This window comes from Canis lupus, chromosome 4 (assembly GCF_011100685.1).
Source record: "Canis lupus familiaris isolate Mischka breed German Shepherd chromosome 4, alternate assembly UU_Cfam_GSD_1.0, whole genome shotgun sequence".
Lineage (NCBI taxonomy): Eukaryota > Metazoa > Chordata > Mammalia > Carnivora > Canidae > Canis > Canis lupus.
The window spans coordinates 28,643,000-28,670,772 of NC_049225.1; the positions used below are offsets into that span (position 1 = coordinate 28,643,000).

A 27,773-nucleotide genomic window follows, 5' to 3' on the forward strand; every position below is an offset into this window, starting at 1 on the left:
AATACACTTATTTAATACCTACTTGTTGCCAGCCGCTTATGATGAAGGAAAGGCAGGCAGATAACCTCTTCCAGTATTTAAAATTAGATGCATTATCTCACTGAGTCCTTTCTAAACTATGCCAGTCAGAGACTATTTCCATAGGAGATGATAAATTTGAACAACAGAGAGGTTAAGTTTTTGACTTTGGTTACAGAGCTAGTGAATAATGGAGCCAGAACTTGAACTCAAGTCTTTTGACTCCAGATGATTGCCTGGCTAATGATGCATGCTTCGAAGAGTTATATCTTTCATTTGGTGGGGAAGACTTTCAGTTCTAGGGGACCCAAACACTGGATCTGCACTGAACTTTCCTTATTGAAAGGCAGTAACTCCAGGAGTATTTTATAGATGCCTCCTCTTATCTCTAGACAGCTGAGCCATGATGCCCTGAATTCTGTGACAGCCTAATCTGCATACTGCCAAGGAACTAGGGGAAGTCCTTGCAAGATATGGGGCTTGTGACCCTAGGAAGGATGGAGAGAAGGACATTAGGACAAGAGGGGCCAGGGACGCCTGGGTGGCTCCGTGGTTGAGCATCTGCCTTTGGCTCAGGGTGTGATCCCGGGATCCAGGATCGAGTCCCACATCGGGCTCCCTGCATGGAGCCTGCTTCTCCCTCTGCCTGTGTCTCTGCCTCTCTCTCTCTCTCTCTCTCTGTGTCTCTCATGAATAAATGAAATCTTAAAAAAAAAAAAAGGGGGGGGGGCCAAGAGGCACCCCTGCCTCTTGGGAAGCACCATGCCCATTGTTGTAGGTGGGGATTGTTGGGTTGCATGGACTACAATCCATGTGAGCCTGCTCATGTACTAGGCTAGGCATAGTGGTTAGAACAGGGCAGGGGTCTGTAGATGGGGAGTGAGGCCAGTGGGGCTCATGGCAGTTGGATCTGGGAGGCCATCAGAGAGGGAGGCAGCTCCCCCCTCTCTCTCTCTCTAGTCTTTCATCTGTCTTAGGCTGTGTGGCCTTTGTCCTTTGCCCATCTCTGAGAAGCCTCTTTATCTTCTTCTCTGTAGGCAGGACCCCTTTGTTTACTCATGGCTTCTCTGCTCTGTACACCCTCTCCTTTAGCTTGTTGGCAGATGGCTTGGTTTGCTATGCGGCCAACTGTGGCCATGACTCTACACAACCCCCGAGACCTATCCCTGTCTAACTTGGTCCAAATTCTTGAGAGGAATCTGACCGATCACTGGTTAGCCAGCCTTGATGTTTTTAGGTCAGATATCCATCTCTGAGTCAGAGGAGAACATGTGGTACAAGCAGGGCCACTTAGGGCTGCCCCTTCAGCTGGGGCTGTGGGCAGGGCAAATATACCAGTGCATCTGCCACGCACCAAAGGTCAGTTGAAGCTGTTTGTCTTACCCTAGACCTTGCAGAAGAGCAGAACCTGCCAGTTCCCAGGATCTGATTTTCTCCTAATGGGCAGCTGGCTGCCTCCTTGAGGCTTTGGAAGGGAGATTGTACCCTGTGGGAAGCCTTAAAGACCAGTTTGTGATAGGTTCTTCCTGAATTCAAATCACCTTGAGCCCATAAGGAGTGAGGGCATTGTGAGACACATATCCACCTGGAATTCCATTTAATTCTCATAACCCTGCCAGGAAAAATGGGCCTGATTATTGCTATTGCACAAATGATGGAATGTTCATTTGTTCATTAGGTATTTACTGAGTATTTACTAGGTACCAAGGCAGTACTGGCTCTTGAAGATACGGTGGTATGCAGTGGCTGACATTACTGCAAGCTAACTGTAGAGACTGTGGGAAGGAAGAGGGTGATATATATTTATTCCTTTCAATCCTCAGAACAACCCTATGAGAGAATTCTGTTTTTAACGCATTATACAGATAGGGAAAATGAAGTCCAGAGAGGTTAACTTTTAACTTTTCATAGAAGGTCACACAGCTAGTAAGTGGCACTATCTGAATATGAACCTAGGCCTGATGGCCTCTTACCATTTAATCCAGGAATTCTGGGTAGAGACAGAATTTGCTGGCCAAGGGGTGCTTGAGAAGTAGTGTTCTCATAATCTTCATCCCAGCTGCTCCTCCATTCCTTTTTTTTTTTTTTTTTTTTTTTAAGATCCTATTCATTTATTCACGAGAGACACAGAGAAACAGAGACATAGGCAAAGGGAGAAACAGGCTCCCTGTGGGGAGCCCAATGCGGGACTTGATCCCAGACTCCAGTATCACACCCTGAGCCAAAGGAAGATGCTCAACCACTGGGCCATCCAGGCGTCCCTGCTCCTTCCATTCCTGAAGGAGTGGTGGGCAGTAGGGGTCCTACATATGCATCACCCACCTTCCCCCTTCATTTCAGAGCTTCATTTCTGCTTTCTCCCTATGTTCCTGCTCCTTATGTGGTTTTCCTCATCCCAAGGTCACAAAGACTCTTGGCATTCTTGTAGGCCATCTCGTCACATTGTGTGCTGTGATCTGAAGGTGTGTAGCCCCCAAAATTTGTGTATTGAAATTGCAATCTCCCAGGTGGTGTACTATGTGGGGCCTTTGCAAGATGTTTAGTATACAAGGGTGGAGCCCTCATGAATAGGATTTGTGACCTCACGAAGGAAGCCAGAGAAAGCTCCCTCATCCCTTCCACCAGGTCTGTGGTGAGAAGTATGTGACCCAGAAGAGGGTCCTCACTTGACAGTGCTGCTTGATCTTAGATTTCCAGCCTCCAGAAAGATGAGAAATAAATTTCTGTTGTTTATAAGCCACCTAGGCTGTAATGTTTTGTTAAACTAGCTTGAGTGGACTAGGATGCTGTGTGTGTGAGAGCCCTGCTGACCCACTGGCTGAGTGGGGCCATGGTTCTCCATGGCTGCCCCTGCCAGCCACTTCCTCTGTGTTCCTGTGGATCTCCACTGGGGTCATGTCTTCACTGAGGAAATAAGCTGTGTGTGTGAGGGAGAGAGGGTTAGACCTCAAAGCAGGCCTTGGCATCAGGGCTTTTAATGGGCAAAGTGATAAGGTACTGGTCCTTAATTGGCTAGCACAAGAGCCAACTGGGTCCTGCTACATCCATACAGCCCTCCTGCTTCCTTCAAGGGCAGCTGTGTTGGGGGCCATGGGGCAGCCAGCTCACAGAGCTCAGCCGGAATCAGGCGGGGCTAGAGAATAAGGAGCAGCCTTCCATCTGGCTTCGGGAACATTCTGGGATGAGGGCCTTCTCCCTTATGTTTGATGGCCTTCATCACTACTTGGAGAAGGAAATTCTGGCCAAATGTGTTTAACTCCTAGGCTGTTCTAATGCCTTACGTTATAAAGACCCCAGAAATTGCCAGTAGTGTGTTGATGAAGAAACAGTGTTAGCCGGATAAGTTGGGAGAATGGGAGACCTTGAGGTCCCTGTGGGGTCAGGACTTCCATGTTAGCTGTGGAGAGAAGACATGGCAATGTCAGAGCACTGACCTGGCAGAAAGACATGATTTGATGTCATGGGAAGAGCCTAAGTACAGGATCCAGGAGGCTTGGAGCCAAGCAGTAGGAAGGTAGTAGTTAGTAATAGCACAGTCTTAATATGGGCTGGGTACCTCATATAAGTGCTTTACATATTTTAATTCATTTAGTGTTCATGACAACCTTTGAAATAGGTTCATTATTGCCTCTATTTTAGAGTCGATGAAATTGAGGCACAGAGAGGGTAAGTGACTTGCCTAAGGTCACAATAGCCACTTAGTGGCTGAGCAGACAGTCAGGGGCTGTGCTAGCTGGCTGTGTGACCTAGGGCAGGCCTCTGGGCCTCTTCTTACAGGGTAGCTGGTCTTGTAGCACCATGCCCGTTGTTGTCAGCTACACTTTGACATGGCAGTCTAGCCGTGGGCTCTCCCAAGGGTATAAGATGGCGAGGGGTGGAGCTCTCTTCCCAGGGACAAAGAAGCTGCCCAGATGATGTCATCGTGAAGCTGCCAGAGCCAGCCTTTCCCGGTTGATCACACTAGTCATTAATCCCCATGTAAAACACAGTTTGGGACCAGGCTGCAGACCCTGTAGTTACTCTCATGTTTTCATGCGCCTGATAAATGATTCTGCTGGAAGAGGCGTGAAGGGCATCTGTGGAAAGTGGTTCTGAGCAAGATTCTTTAAGACCTTTTTACACATTCCTATCCATTCTGAGGCTGCCCTGGGACTGAGAAATGAGAATGCTTGTAGTACCAGGAAGGCCTTTGGTCTGGAGTCAGGAAGCCTGTACTGTCTTCTTGCTGGAAATTAGAGAGGGAGAGCTTGCTTGCAGAGCTGCTGAGCCCATCTTTTTCACTGGACTTTGAGGAGCTGGGGGAGTGGAGGAGAGGCGAGAGGCCTTGGGTCCAGACAGGGGAAGGAGCAGCTTGAGGTTGACCAGCGTTAGTTCTAGCATTAGGACCTTAGGGCCACGCCTGGCCTTCCTCCCTGCCCAACCTACACAAATGGAACACTGTTACTGTGCTTCGCCTGCATTGTCTCCACTCAATGTCCACGTCCCCCCAAGGAGCTTAAGACTACTTACAGATAAAGAAACTGAGGCCCAAGTGGCAGAACTGGAATTTGGCTCCAAATGCTTTCTTACTTATATTCTTTGTGTTTCCTTTTAATATTAAGACCTCTTTATATCTTCCAGAGCACTTTCTCTTCATGCACAGGCTTTGGTAGAAATAATTCCTGAATCAAAATCAGGATGGCCAGTTCCTCTCCTGCCATTCCAAGTTCAATTCCCAGCTCCATCATGTACTAACTGTGGCCTTGAGCAAATTGTGTAATGGTTGAAGCTGCAGTTACTACTTTGTAAATTGGAGATAATAATGTCTAAATTACAGGGACTTTTTCAGGATGAAATGAAATCCTTAGAAGGCATTTATTATGACAAGTATGCAGGTAAAAGCCACTAAATTAGTATCGGTAAGGAGTACCAGTATTTGATATTGAGTCTTATCCTGAAAATCTGGAATTAAGTTCATGCTAAAGCATTTTGCTATTTTTTAAAGAGGGAATGACTATTATGATTTCATTTATTAAGGTCTGTGGTAGGCTGAATAATGAGCTTCCAAAAGTCCATGTCCTAATTCTGGACCTTGTGACTATGTGAACTTACATGGCTAAAGGGGCTTTGTAGATGTGGTTAAATGAAGATTCTGGAGATGGGAAGATTACCCTAGATTGCCTGGGTGGGCCCATTGGGTCCTCTTAGGAAGGCAACGGGAAGGTCAGAGTTAGAGAAGCAGATTTGTTGATGGAAGTAATGAAGTTCAGAGAGAGATTTAAAGATGGTTTGCTGCTAGCTCTGAAGTCGGAAGAAAAGGCCACAAACCAAGAAGTGTGGGCAGCTTCTAGAAGCTTGACAAGCCGAGAAGCAGATTCTCTCCTAGGGCTTCCATAAAGAATGCAGCCCTGCCAACCCATTCTGGACTTCTGGCCTTTAGAACTGTAAGGTAGTAGATCTGTGTTGTTTTAAGCCACCAAGTTTGTGTTAATTTGTTTATAGTAGCAGTAGGAAATCAATACAAGATCCATATTTAGTATATTCTATTCAAATTCCTTAGGCATTTATAAGCACCTCGTCCAGGCCAGGCACTGTGCTAGGTACCTCACCTAAATGTGTGTCTAGAAACAGTGTGATGAGTGGGTACAGAAAGCATGAGCTTTGATGCAGAAGAGGCAAGCAGGAATCTCAGTTTTACTCTTCATTAGTGGTGTGACCTTGGGCCAGTCACTTGACCTCTTAGAGCTTCAGTTTTCATGTCTGTAAAGGAGAGAGTTTTATACATGAAAAATACATGATGTGGCCAGGTACTCAGTAACTTCTAACCTAATTCATGTTGCTGCCTACTTCTCCAGACTCAGATGCACCACACCTCACTTCCCCAAGAGAGCCCTTGTCTGGTGAAAGCACACTGTGGGGTTGTGTTCAGTGCCTCTTGTCTCCGGGGCTCTTCTGGGGAATGAGTAGCCGGCCTGCCCAGCAGTGCCCAGGACAGATTTAGGTCCAGATGTGGGGAAGAATTCACTTTTAGCCAGCACTCTCCATAGGTGGAACTGGCAACTTGCCACCTTGTTTTCAGGGAACCCAGGTGTTATGGCTGCCCTCCCCTCGGGTTTCAGATGTGGACATTTGATGTTGCCCCCTATGGTCACACGTAGTTCTAGAGCTCATTGGTGGGACTGAAAGAAAGATGGGCGTCTTGCAGTCTGGAATTTGTGTCTCTCTCCTGGCCTTCCATGCCGGTGGGCTCCGTACTCTTCAGGAATACAGGCTTTATTTCATGACTAGCAAAATCTCATGGATTGTACTTTGTTTTGGGTTGGTGGGTTAGAACAATATTTTGGTAAATGTACACATTGAAAATTGCCCAATTCTTTTTCATTCTGTTTTGGCAATTCTTCATTTTTCACTCCACTCAGAGCTCCCAGATAGAAGTAGCCTGAGTTGATGTTAACATCATGAGGGCTTTGCCTCCAGCCAGTATCTGTCTGTATTTGAAGAGTTGGATTCCCCCTTTGAATCCCTCTTCCATTCAGTATCTCCTGTAATGATCTCAGCAGCTCTCTGAGGTATGCATTCTCATTCTGCTGCTCTGATGTTCAAGCAGGATGAACAGGGGAGGGTACTGGGTGTGAAGACCATACCACTGTGTCCATGGCTCTGGTCATTTACCGCCAGCATTCATTCCAATTGCTCTGGGCTTGTGGTGCGCTGATGGTCACTTATTTGAATAGTATCCCTGGTTATCCCCATTTTACAGATGAGAAAACCCAGGTAGGTGAAGGACATGTGCCAGGCCATGCTGCTGAACCCAGGGCCCTTGACTCTGAGAACTCATAAGCTTTTCCCGCCCAAGCTGCCCCTCTTTATGGGAGGTTAAATCATGCTGGCTTTAAAGACCCCATTACAATACCTTGGTTTCTTTTCTTTTTACCACCTCGAAGCGGCTGTAAAAATATTAAAACCAATTGCCGTCATCTTTCAGACCGCTGCGTTTATGAGATGTAGCTTTCAAATGAATGGAAATAATCGGAAACTCCCTCCCCGTTCCATTCTATGGGGGCATTTCAGATTTATACAATATTTCTGAAAGCTCTTATAATAGGGCATATGCACTTAGGGCATTAATGAAGTCGGCTCAGTGCTGGCTGGTCTCATTTCATGGAGCTAATTGTTAAGTGTTTTGCATACTTACAATTGAACTAAATTATTCCAAGCTAGCTGGTTTCAGGAAGTGTTAATTATATTTCAGTAAAGGAAAATCAAGGCTAAAAAATCATCCACTTAGAGCTTATCTATTTATGAACATCTCATTCTGGAGATCTCAAACATATATTTTAACGCCATGTGAATATTGAGATTAATATTTCTTCACTAAAGAAACCTTTCTTCCTTCTTTGAATAGTCCCCCTCCCCCCATCCCATCCTTCCAGCTTTATTCAGCAGCCTAGTCTGGAAGTTGAAAGAAGCCTTCCTTTGTATTTCTGGCGCCTTGAATCTTTAAGTTGGATGCCAGGAACAGCATTAGCTCCATTCATCTTGAGACCAACTGGCCTTCTGTAAATGATATTAAGTAATTAATTTATGGGTCCTGCACAGGCCATTTAGGACCCAGTGCTCCCTTGCTCCTGGGTTCCTTTTTGAGGAACTTAGGCATTTTCACCTGGGACATGGGTTGGAGAGGGGGGTGAATGACCAAGAACTGCCACTCAGGTCTCAGTACAAGGGTGGGGGCCATGGGGGGGATGGGAGAGGAGCAGGTCCGGGGGGTCTACAATGCATGTATCGTCTATTCACACTTCTCTTCCTACTCATTGGACCAGAAGGTCTGAATGAATGCCTAACAAGAAGTTATTCTAGTTTCTTTTGCATCTGTTGCTCAATTTCTTTTCTATTTGTTTTTAACTTTCTGTTCATCCACTCATGCATGCATTCATTTTCTCATTCAGTACACACATATCGACCTATGTAAGGCTTATCACATGTGAACACTGGACTAGGGGCTGGGCATGGAGAGCTGAGAGGGGCAGAACACTCCCACTCAGGAGCTCTCATAATACAAAAATAGACCACGGTGTCAGAACCACCTGGAGAGCTTGTTAAAGCACAGGGTGCTGGGCCGTACCCCAGAGTTCCCAATTTAGCAAGACGAGGGAGAGCTCATGATTTACATATTGAAAAGACTCCCAGGTGACGCATCAGCCTCTCTACTTCCCTGGTCCAGGGATCATCCTCTGAGAAACACTGGGAGACTCATGGGATTTACAGATTATATCCCAAGACCGTCTTGATTTTTCCAAAGAAGACATACAGATGGCCAACAGACATCATCAGGGAAATGCAAATTTAACCACAATGAGATATCACTTTACACATGTCAGAATGGCCAAAATAAAAAACAAGAAATAACTGTTGGCGAGGATGTGGAGAAAAGGGAACCCTCGTGCATTGTTGCTGGGAATGCAGATTGGTGCAGCCGCTATGGAAAACAGTATGGAGGTTCCTCCAAAAATTAAAAATAGAATTGCCATACGATCCAGTAATTACGCTACTGGTTGTTTACCCAAAGCAAAGGAAAACACTAATTTGAAAAGATACATGTACCCCTATGTTTACTGCAGCATTGTTGACAATAGCCAAGATATGCAAGCAGCTCAGGTGTCCATTGATAGATGAATGGATAAAGAATACACACACACAGAGGAATATTATTCAGCCATAAAAAGATAAAATTTTGCCATTTGCAACAACATGAATGGAACTAGAGAGTATTATGCTAAGTGAAATAAGTCAGCTAGAGAAAGACATACAATATGATTTCATTCATGTGGATTCTAAAACAAAGAGACAAAAACAGACTTAACTACAGAGAACAAACTGATGGCTACCGTGGGGATGGGTGAAATAGGTGAAGGGGATTAAGAGTGCACTTGTCTTGAGCACTGAGAAGTGTACAGAGTTGTTGAATCTTTATATTGTACACATGAAACTAACACTGTAGATTAATTATATCTCAATAAAAAATAAAAAGATGTGTAACTACATTTATATGCACACTATCACAGAGCTTTTTAGAGCTTTTTTGGCTAGGAGATGAGAGAGGCATTTTTTTCACAAAGTTTTTTTCCATTAAAAAGTCACTTTTATCTCATAAATAATGAATGGAAAATAGGCAATATGTGTCGAGAAATGGATGTCGAGAAATGGATGTCGAGTGGCTAGTCAGGCTCATGAAGCAGCTGTACAGTCCCCCTGTACACTAGCCTTCCAGAATGAGATTCAAGTCCACACTTGTGCAAAATGACAAATTACCCCTTTGTAGAGGCTTCCAGGGATGCTCACATGTATAGAGGACCGTGGGTGGAATTAATATTTAAATAGCAGTGATATGAATGTCATCTCAGTGTTAAACCTACACATGCTCTGGTCTACCCAAAGTTTATGTAGGCCTGACCTTGGTATGTGGGGACGGAAGAAGCACAGCACATTAACTTGGAGAGAGAAGAGTCTCTGGGAATGTCAGTCCACCTGGGGCTTGCAGGATGAATAAGAGTTTGCTAGCACTGCAGTGAAGGTGGGGTGGAGAACATTTGGGGCAGAAAGAATGGTCTGCAGGGCACAGAAGGGAGAAAAGTCAAGGCTTGTTCAAAGAGCATAAAGAAGGAGTGCAGATATTGCTGTATGGCTTTGCAGGGGGAGAGGAGGGAGGAAGGGTTGTAGGTGAAGTGGGATTACAAAAACCTTGACTATTAGGCTGAAAAGCCAGACTTTGTTCTGAAATGTAGGTGACAGAGTCAGAGTGACTCAGGGCTGCTGTTAGGTGGGGGTGGGATTAGAAAAGAAGTCTGGCAGGGCTAGGAGATTTGTGAGAGGTACAGTTAATGAAAATAAGATAAAAAATGATCAATAAATGAATTAAACTTTAGTTCCTCAGCAGTAGTTGCTATGTTTCCAGGACTCATTTGCTGTCGCTCATAGCTAGTGGCTGCCACTGGACAGTGCATGTAGAACTTTATCGTCGGAGAATGTTCTATTGGACATCGCTAGTCTAGAACGGAACCATGCAGTCTGGGGCGGGGCGGGGGGGGCGGGGAGGTCCGTGCACTTCTCACTGCAGGGAGAGACGGGTGTGGCAGGAGGGGCCAGAGTGGAGCCAAGTTCAGGGATAGCAGGTGGGTGGAGTAGAGGCAGTGCTCTGAGGCCCTTAACATGGTCAAAATGATGGGAGTGGCTGAAAAAGGCCTAATTAGAAGTTGGACGAAAGATGGCACCAGCTGAGTCCTAGAAGCCAATCCAAGTTTCAATAAGTAGAAGCCACTGGTGAGCCTAGCAAAGGGCAAAAATGGTGGAGAGAGATGCAGCTTGGGCCGGTCAGCTCCTTTCTCCTGGAAATTTGAAGTGGCACACAGTGACTGAGGGCATTAACTGTGGCACCTGAGGCTGCTGTGTTTGGGAGGCTGGCTACAAAGGCTTTGCACAGGAAGATGAGCAGCCTGTGTGTGGAGAGAAAGAGGTCCATGCCCCTGAAAGTAACAGTATGGCTTGATCACCTTCCAGGTCCCTTGAGGCTCCTCTCCTTTCCCTGTGACACCTGAGCATCTTCACAACGGTACTGTCTCTACTTCTAACCAAGGGTAGGGTGGTAGGTGGAGGGGGGTGGTTTTCAGTGAATTTCCCTTTCTTACAACCCAGCAATCTCTAAACACACTGACTCCCTATGTGGCATATACCAAATGCTCAAAGCTTGTCGAATTGTCGAATTCGTGTGAGATTTGAACGATGGACAAGATTGAGACAAGCAGAGGGAAAGAGGAGGCCAAGGGCTGCCTCTTCATCCTCCTGCCCGCCCCTTTGAATGCACAAAGAAATACTACTGGCGGGCCGCTGAAAGATTTCCTTCTTCCCTCACCCCTTTGGCACCTGGAATATGGCATCCCCCTCCTTCCTCCTTCCTGAAGCTACACGTGTGGCTGGCACTGTTTCTGATGTCTTGCCTTGCATCGCTACACTCCCACATCAATTCAGGTGGCGGTTTAGAGCCAATTAAAATTTATAAGCCACAGGTAGTGAGTGAAATCCCAAGGATTAATTTGCTCAGTGGAGTATTAATCTGTGTAATGTCATAGGCACTCCTTCAACAAACGTGGCAAGATGGAGACGGGGAGGTACATCCCCTCCTGTGTTTTACTGTAAATGCTTTAATTGGTCCCACTGGGCTGAGGGTGGGGTGTGGCTCCGCCTCTGAGCACAGTGAAAGGGCAGAGTCAGCTATTTGGGTCCCCAGCTGAGCTGCCCAGAACTCAGCCCCCCTCCCCTGCTACCTAGCAGAGCCCACAGCCCCCTCCCTCAGCTGGTAGAGACATGCCCTCTCTGACCAGCACTCCCTCTGCTCTGTGCTCCCTTTCCGCACTGCCCCCGAGGCAAGACAAGGGAAGGCGCAGTAATGGGCTGATTCCCGTCAGCTCCCAGGACCTGCCACTTTCCAGGGTTTTGTAATTAGAATCCTTCTCAATTAGGAGGTGGGGTGAATCAGCATCCAAATTAATAATGTGGCAATGCTCACCTGTCCAGCCAGCTACCTTGCGCAAGATCACCAAAGAGCAGGAGAGAGGATTTACTAATGCTGAGATTGCAAAATTATGGCTCCATTGTTGGCTGGATGTGAGCCTGTCCAGTAGGCTTTGATGCTGGGGTTTGAGACACCTGGGTTCTAATTAAATCCCTTCCCCCAGCAGAGCTTGGCTGAAGGGAACCTTGTCTCAAGGGCACTCGGTTTCTTCCTGGAGAATGTAAACCTCAGTGTTGCAGTTACTGGAGCTGGTGACCCTGGAGCTCAGAGGGGATTAAGTGGTCTGTCAGAAAGGTAGGCAGACGCAGAACCACAGAACCGTGGGGAGCCATTTAATATAATAACTAAGAATTCTGGCTTTGGACCCAGATTCAAGTCCAAGTTCTCTACTGAGTAAGTGGATGCTTTCAGGCAAATTAACTAACTTCTCTGAGCTTGTTTCCTTATTACTAGAATGCACATTGAAACATCTACCTCATAGGGTTGCATGATGTATAATGAAGTATTTGGCCTACTGCTTGCAAATAGCCAACATTTAACAAATAGTGGCTTTTATTATTGTCATTAATAGTAGTGATAACAGTAAAAAAAAAAAAAGCCCCAAACCCTCAGGTGTCCTGAGTCCCAGGCTCCCTCTGCCTTCCTGTCCCTTGGCCTCTCTCAACCTCACCTGTGCTTATTAGGATGGTGAACACGATAGTGGAGGGGACAGCTTTGAATAGGGCATAATTGCCACTTAAGCATAAGGGAATATTTATTACCAACAAGCTAAGTCGAGGGCTGCAGATCCCTGCAAGGATGGACGGCTTGCTCTGATGACATAGAGAAGAAAGTTCTGGACAAAAGTTCCTCTCGGTTTCAGAGGATTCTGAAGTTAGAGTGTTAGTCTAAGTTCACTGTTGCTTGCAACAGAAATGACTTCTGGCTAAAGTGGCAAAGGAATTTGTTGAAAGAGAATGTGACCTATCAGAGCACCAGCAGGGTAGCTAGGGAAGCAGGATAAGGGTAGCACCAGGACCACAGTCTGAACTGAGCTGAGCGAAGGCTTGGTGTGGAGCTGGTGCTACTTCCACCCCACTGTGATACCCTAGGGACCTGGGAGCTGCCTCTACTTTTGGGACACATTTCCTCCTGACCCAGGCCTCTTTAAGTCATGGGTCCACTTTGATGACACACTGGGCTTTAGCTGCAAAGAGGAGAATGGAAATATGAAACAACTCTCAGGCCTGCATTGTTTTCTGACTTAGGAAGACTCACGCAGTAGGGTATTCCATAGTAGGAAGACTCAGCCACAGTGATGATCGTCAGTGACAAATGCCAGCAGTCTTCCAAATCCCCATCCACTGGACCATGAGGATGTTGCAACCTCACCTGGCACATTTCTGGCATATTTCTGCATTGACTGGTACTTCTGTGTCTTCTACTGTGTTGAGAAAGGGACCTATGCTCCTGGCAGTTGAGGCCCAGATCTTGAGATGGTATTGACAGGTTGCTTGGGAACTCTGGGGTGGGGGCAGAGAGTGAGCAAATCAGTGATAGCTGGACTTTTCCCTGTTTTCAAAGGCAGCTGCTCAGAAAGTTAGGCCAAATGCAGAGTCTAGTTCTCCAGAGAACCAGTGAATCAGAGCCAAGGTTTCAGAGCAGAGGGAAAGCCAGCAGTGCAGCCATGGTGGGGAGCTTCCTTTCTGGGGACACACTTGGGTTGTGATGCCCCTCCTCACCAGGCCCTACTCTATGATATAGTGTGTCCAGTGGGGAGGAGATTGGCTAGGAAGGCCCCTTTTCTGCTCTGATGGCACAGCTCTTGTCCCAGGGTCGTCCCCCTACCCATGCCCCCCCATGGCGGGGGTGGGGTGGGGATGACCACTGTGCTCCAGGGAAATGAAAGGTAGCTTCCCACTGCCAAACAATGCCAGATGACATTGACACTGTTGATACAGAGACCACACTTTGAGGACCAATGTCCTAAGGGTTCCTGGTGTTTCAGATGAGGCAAGGGAGGCCATGTGGGTTTTGACTCCCTGGCCAGCCAGCTACCCACTGATGGTTTGAAGAGAACAGCACTACTTTTTTTCTGTGGAACCGATAAGATTAGCTTTCATTTTATACTGGTGTTTGACTGTTTTGGTGCTGTTTTGGGAAAACGGCTGGAATATATCAGTACTTTGGCGGTGGGAAGCTACCTCTCAGAGTCAGGAGAATGTATATGTACTGATTTAGGCTAATCTCTCAGATACAGTATGTGAAAAAAAACCAAGGTGGAGAACAATATGTGTAATATGCTAAAATTTGTGTAAAAATATAGAAATACGTTTGAATTTACATAAGATCTCTCTAGTAATAGCAGATACCTCTTGGAAAGGGCACTTTATGGACTGGGGTTGGAGGTGATAGGTAGGAGACTCACTTGCCACTAAATCTCCTTGGTACCGTTTGAGTTTTTAAAGTCTACACAGTTGAGTCTTGAACAACATGGGTTTGAACTATACAGGTCTACTTATATGTGGATTTTTTTTTGATACAGTACAGGACTATAAATGTATTTTATCGTTTTCTTAGTAACATTTTCTTTTCTCTAGCTTACTTTATTGTAAGAATACGGTATATGATGCATATACAAAATATGTGTTAATCGACTGTTTATGTTATTGGTAAGATGATAGTAGGCTCTTAGGTAAATTTTGGGGGAGCCAAAAGTTGTACGTGCAGTTTCAACTGTGCAGGGGGTAGGTCGCCCTAACCCTCCTGCGTTGTTCAAGGGCCAGCTGTAGGTGTACTGGTCAAAAAATGAAAATGTAACAAAAAGCACTGGCAATAGAGAGCCACAGTCCTGTCTGGCTCTCTGATGTTTTGATCTTGGAGCAGTGGTAACCAAGTCTGCAAGTCAAAGATGAACAAGGCTCATGTGGTGCCCTGAGAGTGAGGAGGAGAGGAAAGCATGGCAGCAGGTGTCGGCAGAGTTCACTGTGACACACATAGAGACGGCCCCCTCTCTAGGCCTCTGTCTGTACTATGCAAGGAAAGGGAGAGGTGGAGGTGCACAGGGCCTCTGCTCGTAGACTGTGGACTGGGCCAAGCACCGGAGGAGCTCTGGAGGGCAGAGCTGTGCTTGCCAGGCAGTTAGGACACTGAGCTCACAGTAGACTCCAGCTGGGCATTTGCATGACGGAGTCCAGGACCGCAAAGGCGCCGGGGGTTGGGGGTGTGAGGCCGTGACGGAGCATGGCGCCCTGACAGGGCTTCCCATTCTCCCTACCTGATGTCCTGTGTGCCTGCGAGGGGCATTATTGTTAACCCCTTTCTGCACATGAAGAAATGGAGGCTCATTTTTTCCAAGGAAGCTGCCCAAGATTGCACTGCTGGTTAATGGCTGAGCCAGGATTGGAACTCAGGTTCCTGGCTCCAAATTCTGCTCAATAAGTGGGGGAGATAGGAAAGAATTCAGGGTCCCAGATTTGAGAAGTGGATTTAGTAGAGCTGGTGGTTCACAGGGAGCTGCTGACCCGGAGGAGCTCCCTCAGGCTGGGGCCTCAGCTCCTTCTTCACAGGGAGGATAGAGATGCCCCTGGAACCCTGTGAGACATTGTCCCATGTCTGGTCCCATTTCCCCCTTTCATTGCCAGTGCCAGTCAGGCCAGATAAATTAATAAGATGAACACTACTGTCTGCCTATTGAAATCCTGTTATTCCTTGGAGGTCCAGCTCAAATGCCTGGCTTCCATGAAGATTCTCTGACCAGCCCCAGTGAGCTGGATAGCTCTCTTCTGACCTTGTGGGAGCCCCAGGCCGAGTGAGACAGTCACTTCAGAGCCCTTCTCTGAGCAGAGGGCCAAGATTGGATTCCTTGCAGTTGCCCATCCTATGGCAAATGATAGGTGGTGCACAGTAATGTTTTGTGAAGGCTGAAAGGTCTCCTGCCCTCATTTCTCCTCTCTCCAGACAGAAATCATTCATGATGAGGAGTCTCATCTAGTTACAACAGAGGGTGTGTGGTAGGGAGTGGCCAGGGACTAGTGATCCGAGTTGGGGCTGGTTGTGAATGCCTTTGTCCTGCAGGCTGCAGGTAGACCTCATCCTGGGGGCCTTGGGAGCCATCAGAAGTGCAGTCTCTCTGGCAGCAGTAAGGTGGGAAGCCTGGGGGCTACAGGGAGAGCCTGCATGTAGACAACCAGGGACTCAGCAAGCCTAGGGACCTGGCATGGATCTGAATTAGGCAGTGGGGGAGGGCTGATGGGGGAGGGCAGCCAGCACTGGGGTCAGCAGTTGGGGGGAGGGGAGGAGGAAGGAAGAAAGGACGATAGGGGACTCCCAGTGCCTGGTGGCTTCTAATGGGCTTGGCAGTGGGTAATAAAGAATTTCAAGTGACAAGAGGGGTCAGAGGAAGTCTCAACGTTGGAGAGGCACACTCTTACAAAGGAGGGGTAATGGCCAACTTCACAGGCTTCAGAGATCAGTCTGTGGAGACAGGCTAGGGGAGAGGTGGCTGGAGCCAGCAGGTGGGAGGCCACTGGCGGTCCCGTGTGATTGCTTTCTGGGGTGTGACAGTGGCAAAGCCGGACAGCAATGGGAGGCTGGCAGCTGAGGCATGGCTCATGGGCTAGGAGTGGGCGCTCAGCACAGGTTCCCTGCTTGATTGATTCTGCTGCTTGAACAACACAAATAGCCGGAAATGTAAACACCGCTGGATCCGGCACAGCGCCCCTTGGCATTGCTAATTAGCCCAGAGATTATTCCTTGCAAGGGAGCAACTACATCACGCCTCGGTTCTGGCTGAACAAGCTGAGCAGGGAGGCAGGGCTGGTCAACGGCTCCCGTCGACACCTCTTTCCCTGCCCCGGTTCTCTTTTAGAGATGCCAGAAACAGTCACCCAGTCCCTGATCTCCTGGTCCTACCCTTCCAAGGTACCATTGCTTAGGTGTTATTAGTAAAGAGAAGGGCTAATTTGTGTAACGGAAAAGTCACGGAGAGAGAATGTGGTATAAATGTTAATCGCTTTTTTAACTTCACATTATGTGATCCGTTAACATTAATATTTAATTTAATGCAGTCAAAAGATTAATGCTTGTGTTTATTTCTAAAAAAGGCAAGGATGCTTCAGGCTGCTTTTCAGCTTGGTTGAGCTTTGGGGAAAAAAAAACCCAAAAAACAAAAAACCAACCAACCCACCCAGAACAGAAGAAATGTATTCATGCTGTAATAAGACAAATACTCTCTCCCCCACCCGCTCTCCCTCCTCCATTCCTAAAAATAAGCCGCGGGGTTCTAATGGGGACACTGATTAAATATTCGGCTCTGTAATTTATGCCCAAGTGAATCCCAACAGGAACCAGGGGCTCTGGAAATCTGTTGTGAAATAATTATCCTGAATGACATTGTCGAGATGGTCTGCAAGGGTGCTGTCAATAATGCATTAGCCCAAATCTGTTTGAAATACAGCAAGGAAATTACACGATATTCATGGGAACCTGAAAGAATTATCAGTAAACAAATTTAATCAACTTGATGTTATGCATACCACTCAACCTCTTATTATCTGATCATCTAGGTTTAGAACACGCAGGGGAATTGAATGACGCGGGACGCGAGGCTGAGCGTGTGTGTGTGTGTGTGTGTGTGTGTGTGTGTGTGCGCGCGCGCGCGCGCCGCATGCATGCTTGGTGGAACCAGCCTCAGGTCTCTGCATTTCTCCTCCTTGGCTGTGTTTCATTTGCATTTTTCTCTAGGCTTGATTGTTGGCTGCCAGCTTTCACCTCAGCCTAGCTCTTGAACTCTCTTCTTTCCCCCAGAGTCAGAGCCCTGCTTAGAAAAGTCAGCTGACTGCCTACCTTTCCTCCAGATGCCTCTTTCTCCTCTTCTGCCTTTCAAAGAAGCAGTAGTTGCCCCTACTATGGAAGTCAGGAGAAAAGAGGTAGGAAGGAGAGGAGGTGAGTGCCATCATCGGGGGAGACACTTCCTGGCATAGAAGAAAGAACCCTAAGTAAAGATCTGCTGATCTTACATGAGTCCCTTCCCACCTCTGGGCCTTAGTTTTCCCATCTGAAAAATGAGTTTAGTGGTCGGTGTGATGTTATGAAATCTTGGTAGAAGCTCAGCTTGGATTTTGCTCCTTACCTTCTAGATGGGGACCCCAAAGGGAAAGGGCTTTCTCAAGACCAAATGGGAAATTGGAGGCAGACCAAACATAACTTTCAGGCCCACTCCTCATGACCCCTCCATCCCCCAAGTCAGAACATTACTTTTTGTCTTCACTCAAAGCCATGGGGAGCATTTCAGGGTTTTTAGTCCAGAACAGAGCCCTGGTTCTCTGCTGGGGGATTGGGGTGTCTTCTTGGCTTTGCAAGTCCCTTTCCATTTCCAGGCCTCAGCCTCCACGTCTGTACAACAAAGGGGCTGGATGAGATGACCTTTCAGATCCCCCTTATTTTGGCTTTGACATTCCACATTGTCATCCACTTTCTAAGTTCCTCAATTGGCTATAGCTTTATATTTTGGGGAAGGAGGTCTAGCTCCTGTTTCCAAACTGTAACAATCTCTTCTAACTCCTTTGTGCTCAGTAAGATGCTCTTACTGAGCATCTGCCATGATCAGTGCCCAGGACTGGGCCCTATTGGGGAATATGTATGGAATATACTTATTGAATCCACTATGTGCCTGGTCCTGGGCTTGGTATTGGCATAACTTCATGGAACTTGGAAATAATACTTGGGGAATAAATAAAATAAATAAAAGCCAATTCATTCAACAGCTTCTTCTGGGGTACCTACTGTGTGTCTGTCCCTATACTCAGCATTATGTAGGATAGTAGTAACACATATGAATACAAACTATGTACTGAGCCCTTCAGGGTTTAAGTGCATGGTGAATGAGACTTTCCCATTGCGTGGGAATAGCCCATCATGAAGTAAAAGGATAGGCAGAAAGGACCTGTGTTATAAAGAATACCAAAGGCAAAGAGTATAGACACGTAGAAGATGCTACGGAATGGGCTCTTCTTTTTTTTAAGGATTTATTTATTTACTCAGAGAGAGAGAGAGAGAGGCAGAGACACAGGCAGAGGAAGAAGCAGGCTCCATGCAGGAAGCCCGATGTGGGACTCGATCCCAGGTCTCCAGGATCACACCCCAGGCTGCAGGAGGTGCTAAACCGCTGAGCCACCAGGGCTGCCCGGAATGGGCTCTTCTAACCTCTGTTCATTATTGCAGCCCAGACCCTGGCCCCACATTGTCCCAGCATATACAGACGAAAGTCTAGGTGTGGCACTGTTCAGTATGGTAGCCACTAGCCCCAGATGGCTATTTTTTTTTTTTTTAAGATTTAATTCATTTATTCTTGAGAGACACATAGAGAGAGGCAGAGACACAGGCATAGGGAGAAGCAGGCTCTATGCAGGGAGCCCAATGTGGGACTCAATCCCAGGACCCCAAGACCACAGCCCGAGCCAAAGGTAGACTCTCAACCGCTGAGCCACCCAGGTGCCCCCCAAGATGGCTATTAAACACTTGGAATGTGGCTAGTCCAGATTGAGATGTGCTGTAAATGTAAAATACACACTGGATTCCAAAGTCTTAGTACAATAAAAGGTTGTAAAGTATCTCAATAATTTTTTATATGATTACATGTTGAAATCACATTTTGGATATATTGAGTTGATGAAGTAGAATATTAAAATTATTTCACATTTCTTTTGGCTCATTTTGAAAAGTTTCATTTATTTAAGTAATCTCTATACCCAATATGGAGCTCAAACTCAAAACCCTGAGATTAGGAGTTGCACACTTTTCTGACTGAGCCAGCCAGGCACCCCTCTTTTGGCTTATTTTTATGTGACTAGTAGGAAATTTAAAGTTATGTATGTCTTACATTATATTTCTGTGGGAAATAAAAATATATAAATTATTTCAAAGAATATTTAAATCTTCAAATAATTTTTCTGGTGGGAGTAGGAGGGGGTACTAGGAGGGTGGTGATATGGCTTTCTTGTTCTCATTTCTCATGGGGGAGGTTAGAGGGACATTTGTTCCCCACTCCGTGTAAGAGATTCTAAGAGAATCACTAACAGAGATGGAGGAGTGCTGGATAAAGAAAGATTGACATTTTAGTTCTTGGCTTAATTTCTCTTTAAGGGGGTTGTTGATCTGCTCCCTGTGCTTATTTAGACAGGGGTGAAAGATAATTGGAGAGTGTGGTAGGCAGAAAAATACCCCTGACTTCACCCCAAGATGTCTATATTCTATTCCCAGCAACCTATTAATACCTTGTGAATACCTAATCTCAGCAACCTGTGAATTACCTTACATGGTGAAAGGGGCTTTGCAGATGTGATGAAGGTTAAGTAAGGAAGGACCTTGAGATAGGGAGATTATTCTAAATTATCCAGTTGGACCTAATCTAATCACATGAGTTCTTGCACTTGGAGGCTTTCCTGGCTGCCATTAGAGAGAGATGGGATGACTAGGAAGATGGAGGAAGAGGCAGGAAAAAGTGAAGGGGGCTTGGTTTGCCATTGCTGGCTTTGAATATGGAGGAAGGGGTCAGCATACAGGTGGCTTCTAAATGCTGGGAACAGCAAGGCAACAGATTCTCCCCTAGAGCCTCTAGAAAGGGCAGAGCCCTACTGATACCTTCATTTTAGCCCAGGAGATCTGTGCTGGATGTCTGACCTACAGAAGCACAAGACAACACATCTATGTTGTGTTAAGCCACTCTTTGTGGCAATCTATTATGGCAGCAATAGGAAACAAATACAGAGAGACACTGGGTTGGAGAGAGGGTACAGCATTTGGGCACAATAAAACTGCTTGAGCTGCTTATGAATGGAATGGACATTTTGGAATACTGCCAGACTTAAGCCATTCTGTCAAGACCCTGGAAGCAGAGGGAGGAAGCTTAGCAGCAAGAGGCCTTTGGATAGACCACCAAGGGTCGTAGTAGAAGGGAAGCAGAGGAGGTCAGCTTGGAGCAGCTCTTGGGGATGTGTAGTGGAAAGTTCTCCTTCCTGTAGGGCCTCCTGAAGAACTCATCATGTATTCCAAGATCAGTTTGGGGATCTACCATATAGAGATTGAAGAATAGGCCATGGATGAGCCAGTAGCCACCTATATCAGTTAGACATGCTAGGCCATGCTAAGTATCACACAGCCCCCACATCTTAGAGCTTTATGACAACAGAGATATATTCCCTGTTCATTCCCATGTCTGTCTCTACTCATCCTAGTGGAATCTATCTTCAAGTGTCATTTGCTAAAGCAAGCCACATGACTCCACCTAACTTCAAGGGGGCAGGAAAGGGTAATCCAACCATGTGCTGGGGTTAGAGCTGTGGATATTTATTGATTGACTCTAATGTCTACCAGTCCTCTTTTCTTTTTTATCCTTTCCTAGCCCAAAAGCTCCCAAGGAGAAAGAGTTCCAGGAAGTAAGGGGGAAGAGGACAGAAGAGCAGGGCATATGCCTTTCTTTATAGCAGGACTGTCAGGTTGATACCTGGCTGAATATGGGAAGGGTGTGATGCTTAATGAGATAAGTGATTGAGATTTTTTTTTTTTTTAGATTTTATTTATTTGAGAGAGAGAATGAAAGAGAGCAAGCATGAATGGGGGGCAGAAGGAGAGGGAAAAGCAGACTTCTTGCTGAGTATGGAGCCCATTGTGGGGCTTGATCCCAGGACCCCGTGATCATGACGTGAGCTGAAGGCAGATGTTTAACTGACTGAGCCACCCAGGTGCCCCAAGATTGAGCTTGGAATTTCCATTTACAGATACTTAAAATGAAAGGAGACTGAAGGGGTCTTCCTGTGATGTCATTACAAAATAGGAGTGTGCAGTTCATCAGGCATGGATGAAGGCAATACTTTGAAAGCCATTTTTTATGTGTGGCTGGTTTCAGACTCTACTGAGTCCAACTACACCTGCATTTAACCCTCAAAATGATCCTTTGAGTCAGATGGTCTCCCTGAGAGTGAATGTATTTTTTAATTATTTATTTATTTTAAAGATTTTGTTTATTTATTCATGAGCAATACACAGAGAGAGGCAGAGACACAGGCAGAGGGAGAAACAAGGCTCCTCGCAGGGAGCCCGATGCAGGACTTGATCCCGGGGCTAGTATCATACCCTGAGCCAAAGGCAGATGCTCAACTGCTGAGCCACCCGGGCATTCCCCTGAGAATGAATTTAAAACAGGGGGGAAGAGTTGAAAGATGGGGAGGTGGGAAGAAGAGAGAGAGAAAGAGAGAGAGCTCTGAAGAAAAAAATCTGAGCTCCTATATTCCATTTTGGCTGAAGCCAGTTCTACCCTGGATGTTACTGAAGACAATAAATTTATTTATTTTTGGTGAAGTCATTTTGAGCTAGATTCCTGTCACTTGCAACTGAAGGAGTTCTGACTAATTCAATGACTGACTTGGCCCAGCCTTGCAGACTAGTGTGTAGCTGGGGATGAGTTCCATGCCAATGAAGGAAAGACATGACACAGGTCACCAATTTATTCTCTCTTCCCATGAGTGAGAGGTATGGGGCTGTGGGTTTCCTCACAAAATGAGGAACTATTAAGTGAGCCCACTATTTGATTCTTTCCTCTTCTTTTCTTTTCTCTTTTTCTCCCACTTTCTCCCTCACTTCTTTCTTTCCTTCCAAAGCACGGTCTAAACCTATACAGAAGAATTTGAAAACCTCTGTTAGCTGGTCTGTGGTCCTGCCATTTGAGATACAACAGATTGCCTCAGTTTTGCTGAGGAACGTGGGATTTATTTTTGTCCCTCCTGGGGCCTGTGGCATCACAAAAAGCACACTGGCTTTTGAGGGATGCTTTCTCTGTGACTCAGGGAATGTCACTGCCTCTCATTAAATTCTTTCAGTTTAGACTCTCCCTCTAGTGGTGGGGGAAGGACTTGGGGGTAGGAGTGGGGAACGTGTGTATGGGGAAGCACTTGCTGTTTTTGCCACCAGTTTAGCCATCCATCCACTGAGTCATCCATTTTCTTAGCAGGGAACGTTTATTGGAAAGAAAGATAAAACAGGCACTGGGTGTGTCCCATACACATTTCTTATTGGATTCCTATTGCAATCCTTTGAGGTGGACATTATTATTATTACCCTCATTTTTCAGATGAGGAAGCTGAAGTTTAGAGCATGTAAGCCATATATTAAGTCCAGACAATGAGAAGGTGACAGAGCTGACATTCAAGCCCCCAATGCCCCTGCTCTTTGTATTCTGAGAAACTGTCTTGGTTTCCTATGTGTGAGGTCCATGCTAAGCAGTGCAGGAGAGATGATGAACACTGACCGGGTAGGAATCTTGTCATCCAACCCAGCAGTCCATTAGAGAACTGACAGTGAGTAAATAATTGTAATGCAGAGGAGAAGGTAGGAACATCTAAATGTAACAACGTGAATCTTTGGGATATAGGGACCAAAAAAATGAGCATTTCTGGGACTTTTCAAAATCCTAAGTTATTCTGAAGACTTCCAGTGTTCTTCATTTTCTTTACTCATTTTTATGTATAACTAAACTTTTTGATGAAGAAATAAGAAATATTAAGTTAGTAGAGTAGAACTATAGCCAATAGTGTATATTAAAACACGGGGAAATGTCAGTGAACATAATTGGGTAGTGTCTGAATAATGTCACATTGAGATCTCCCAGCAAGGTTAACAGCACTAAGGAATTCCTTGTTTTCCAAAACTTGTTATTTCTTGGAACACCACTCAAGATTTATGTAAAATATACTGTGCATATAAACTTATTAATATTTATTTTTTTGCAAGAATAACTCACCATTAGTAGCAAACAGGGCATAAACACATACTGAAAACACAACAGCCATGAGCAAGACTGACTCATGTCAACCTTAACCTTCAACTATGCCTGTCAGCCTTTCCTGCTCTTGCTTTGACTTGACATTGGCAGATTCCTTCAAACCAGCAATGCCTCTATATTGATAAGCTTTGATTCTCATAGGAGAATATGATACTTTTTTTCCTGGTTTTCTTAGTTGCCTTTTCTCAGGAGTTGAGATTTGGAAGAATATTTACATTTCCTGAGAAAGAATAGGAAGGAGTTTCTGATTGGAGACCCTGGTCTTGAGGGAGGTACAGACATAAGCTAGTGGGTTTGGGGAAAGTAAATAGAATGGGTCAGTGTAGGACTCCCAGCAGACATCCTATAGGAACAGGTATGTGAGCTGGGATGTGAAGGGTGGGCAAGATTTAGAGATTGAGGTGGGCATAAGAGTAGGGTGAAAGGCATTCCAGGTGGATGGCAGAGCTTGTGCAAGGTAAGACTGAGAAGTTGGAACCTGGGGATACACCAGGCAATTAGCCTGACCTTGAGCAGAGGGTTTGTGAAAGGGGGTGGTTAACAATATGACTGGGGTAGAGTGGGGCTAATTCCACAGGAGGGGGGCTTCATGCATCATTTACATCTCCCCATCCTATAAAGTAGGTACTCCAGGGTTATTTATTTCTGTTATGATGAGGAGACTGAGGCTTATGACTTGCTTACAGTCACGTGGGTATTAAGTGGTAGAAGTTGGGGGGAAGACAAACTCCATAGAACACATAGTCCAATGTCTTGCCCATCACTGGCATGCACTAGAAGCCTCTGGAATGGAACGGTCCTTGGGATTTCTTAAATGTCTGTTGAGCTGAACTGATGTGTAGAAATTGAAGGGAAATTAGATTTTGGTTAAATATGAGCAGATGCTTTCAGGAAAAACAGACTTCTGTAACAAGTTGTTTTAACCTATTTTTTTTTTTTTTTGCGATCTATTTGTCTCTCTGTCATTGATCTATCTCTTACTGATGTGTGTATTTATAACTGATCATGGTTCCTCTCTTAGTTTTGAGCACAGGAAGCCTAATGTCAATTTCGTGGCTCTGTAAAATGGGATGGTTTGCCTTTCTGCATGCTAATCTTAGCCCTTGCTTTGTTTTTTCCTGCCTTTTTGTCCCTCTGTTGTTCATTTCCTCTTTCAGCATTTGACATATTCATTCAAGCTGCCTCAAATTTGGATATAATTAACTAATCTGTAACTAATTGGGCACAGACTAAGAAATTCTAAGTCAGATGTGCAGAACAATGTAACATGCTGCCTTGTGAGCTCATGAGCTCACTGCCATCAAAGAGGTATGTAAGAAAAGACTGAAGAACCCCTTGGCTCAAAGATCCCTCCAGTTCTGAGATTTTCTTTCTTTTTTTAAAAATATTTATTTGAGAGAGCGTGCATGCCCACGTGCACACACATGGGTGGGGAGGGAGCAGAGAGAGAGAATCTCAAGCAGACTGCATGCTGAGTACAGAACCCAATGTGGGGCTTGAACTCACGACCCTGAGATCATGACCTGAGCCACCCAGGTGCCCCAGTTCTGAGATTTCCTAATGATAAGAGTTGGAATAGGTCATTTTTTCACTGCACCCACAGCCACACCCTCCCTACCCCCCATCAAGTGGCACTTGGGTGCCCATAGTAAAATCCTCATCCTCTTGCCTTCCTGAGGTCCTTTGGCCACACATCCTAGTGAGACTTGGGGACTGGGGATGCAGGCTGCCTGGCATCGGGGCAACAGTACAAATGACATTAATAGCATGTGACTAGCAGTGGATTGATCGAGTAAGCAGATGTTAAGGTTTTGGCTGATAATGATTCATTACTATTTGGGAAGAACCTGATAGGGATGCTCTTGCTCTAAGAATTAATTAGTTTATGCTTCATCAGTCGTATTGAGCAGAGTGTAAATGGCCCTTCTGAGTACAGAGCTCCGGTTAGAGGAATTAGCATTCCTTCCACCCAGCAAGACATGGCAACAGTGAGCTTGCTTCCGTGGAAGAACAGGCAGAGGGAGAGGGGAGGAACAGGGAGACTGAGAAACCTGCATACCTGAGGTCAGTCTGCCTTTCCAGCCTCTATCCCTCTTTCTCTGCAGATCATCATTTGGAGATGTTCCCCTTTGCCACTCCCAGTCTACGTTAGGGTGGGGCTCCTCTCTAGTTCAAGTTGGGAGGGAGGCCATGTGACCAAAGCTGGGCCAATCAGTATACTGCATCGCCTGGGTCACAGTGATTGGCTCATGGATGTACCTGTGTGATCCAGTCAGATGCCCTGAGACTCAAGGAGACATTTGCTGGGAATATTGGGAAGGCCAGTCTCTCTCTCTTTTCACAAAGGAGTGTGAGGTAGGTGCTGCAGCAGCCATTTTGTGATTCCAGCCCGCAAGCCATTGAATCATTCTCAGCGTTGGAGCCTCCCCAGCCGGTGCAACGTGGAGCAGAGACAGCTGTCCTCACTGAAATCTATCTAAATTACAGATTCGTGAGCAAAAAGAAGAGCACTATTGTTTTGAGCTACTAAATTAGGGGTGATTTGTTACATACCAATTGATCAGAATAGCGTATCTTGCATATTTTGGACTGTAGACTAATCTTCCCTTATTGTAAACCTGACCATCTTACCTTTCATCTTAAAAAGTCCTCAAAAGCCTTCTGATTAAAGACCAAACACCTCTGTGTGGTATTCAGGGCCTTTCTGGTGGTACCTCTGCAATATCATCTCCCTGCCCTTCCTCCCATGGATCCTGTCCTTCTTAGGAACTGCTTGCTTGTGGTTCCCTTAAATAGCTCATACTGTCTTGGGCCTCTGCTTCTTGTGGATGCTGTTTTCTCTGCCCTGAACGCCTCTCTGGTGCCTACCAGATGAGACCTCTGTGGAGGATTCCCTCACTTCTCTCTTTTTCAAAATCTTATTGGTCAAATGTTGGAGCCGGTAGATTCAGCACTGTATTCTCTAATTCAACTATTTTTATTTGTTTATTTTGAAAGAGATTTTATTTATTTATTCATGAGAGATACAGAGAGGCAGAGACACAGACAGAGGGAGAAGCAGGCTCCCTATGGGGAGCCTGATGCAGGTCTCAAGCCCAGGACTCTGGGATCATGACCCTCAGGTCATCCAAAGGTGGATGCTCAACTACCCTGAGCCACCCAGGTGCCCCTCTAATTCAAATATTTTTGTACCTTTTTGTTGATTTACCACATGGAGAATTTCCTTGAGTTTATCTTCCAACCATTTTTTTTAAATTGTTTTTTTTTAAAGATTTTATTTACATATTAGAGAGAGAGAGAGAGAGAGAGAGAGAATGCATGCACAAGCCTAGGGAGGGCAGAGAGAGAGGGAGAAGCAGACTCCAGGTTGAGCAGGATCGCAGGATCATGACCTGAGCCAAAGGCAGATGCTTAACTAACTGAGCCACATAGGCACCCCTCTTCCAAACCTTACTATGGAAAATTTTATTTTGATAATCCCATTTTAAATTTCCAACAATTCTCTCATGCTCTGTTTTCCATAGTCTTTATATTGGTTTCATGTTTTATGTTTTTTTTGCTTCTCAAATGAAAAAGCTTCTTGAATCTCTCTGCTCTTCTGTGTCTTCCTCATAGATTCCTCATGGGTATATATGTATTTTTTAATATTTTTTGGTTACTCAACTGTGTTGGTAAAGTTTGTCTCAAAAGTCTGATGATCCCAAATTGTCCAAGTTTAAGAAAGAGTAGGTTGGGAGCTTTGAAGACATAGGGCTTGTATGGTTCCCATTGAGGGAGGGTGGGGTAAACAGGAGATTGCTATTACCCTGAGAGAGCCTAAATGCTGTGAGGTGGAGGCTGCAACATCCCATGAGCTGTCTTTGGTCTTCCCAGATAGTTTATTCCAACTCCTGAGAGTGCGGTCTTCACTGGGTGATACATGCTTTGATATAGGGGCCACCGCCCATGGGGTTCGATGGAAGCAGGGTGGGGTTGAATGTTCTTTACAAAGACTTTGGATTAACCTCTCGTCTTTTCATTCCCTATTCTGCCTTCCTAACCCTTTCTTACCTGGAAACTTTGCATCTTAATTTCTCTGTGGATGGGCATGGCAGAGTAGCTTCCTTCTTGGCTGTAACCCCATTCTCCTATGTTCTAGGCTGCCTCATTTTCCATCCTACTTCCTCAATTTCCAGTCAGTCTCTGTGTTCTTGAAATGCATGAAATCACTGCTACATTGATGCGCCACCCCATTCTCTTCATTGTATTGGGTTTATACCTTTTAAATTCCTTCACTGTCATTTTACAGGGATCTCATCAGGCAAGGGAGAGAGATTGCTAGTTCACCACCAAGAACCATAGGTTCAAACTATGCTCTTCTATCTTCCTGTCCTGGAAAGGACTTTAGAG

The 27,773-nt window shown here is 45.7% G+C and overlaps 1 long non-coding RNA gene across 2 annotated transcripts in view; it reads left to right on the plus strand.

Annotated features, from left to right (window-relative positions):
* Nucleotides 1-10,078: 10,078 nt before the first annotated feature.
* The window catches only part of LOC111095507, an 82,310-nt gene continuing 64,615 nt past the window's right edge, over nt 10,079-27,773 (plus strand). Inside the window, exons 1-4 of one of the 2 annotated variants that reach the window (XR_005358014.1) lie at nt 10,079-10,169; nt 10,555-10,606; nt 11,733-11,860; nt 17,354-18,507. This is a non-coding gene — a long non-coding RNA (uncharacterized LOC111095507). Of the gene's footprint in view, nt 10,170-10,554; nt 10,607-11,732; nt 11,861-17,353; nt 18,508-27,773 lie in introns of those variants that run through there. The other variant, XR_005358013.1, reaches the window with a different exon arrangement.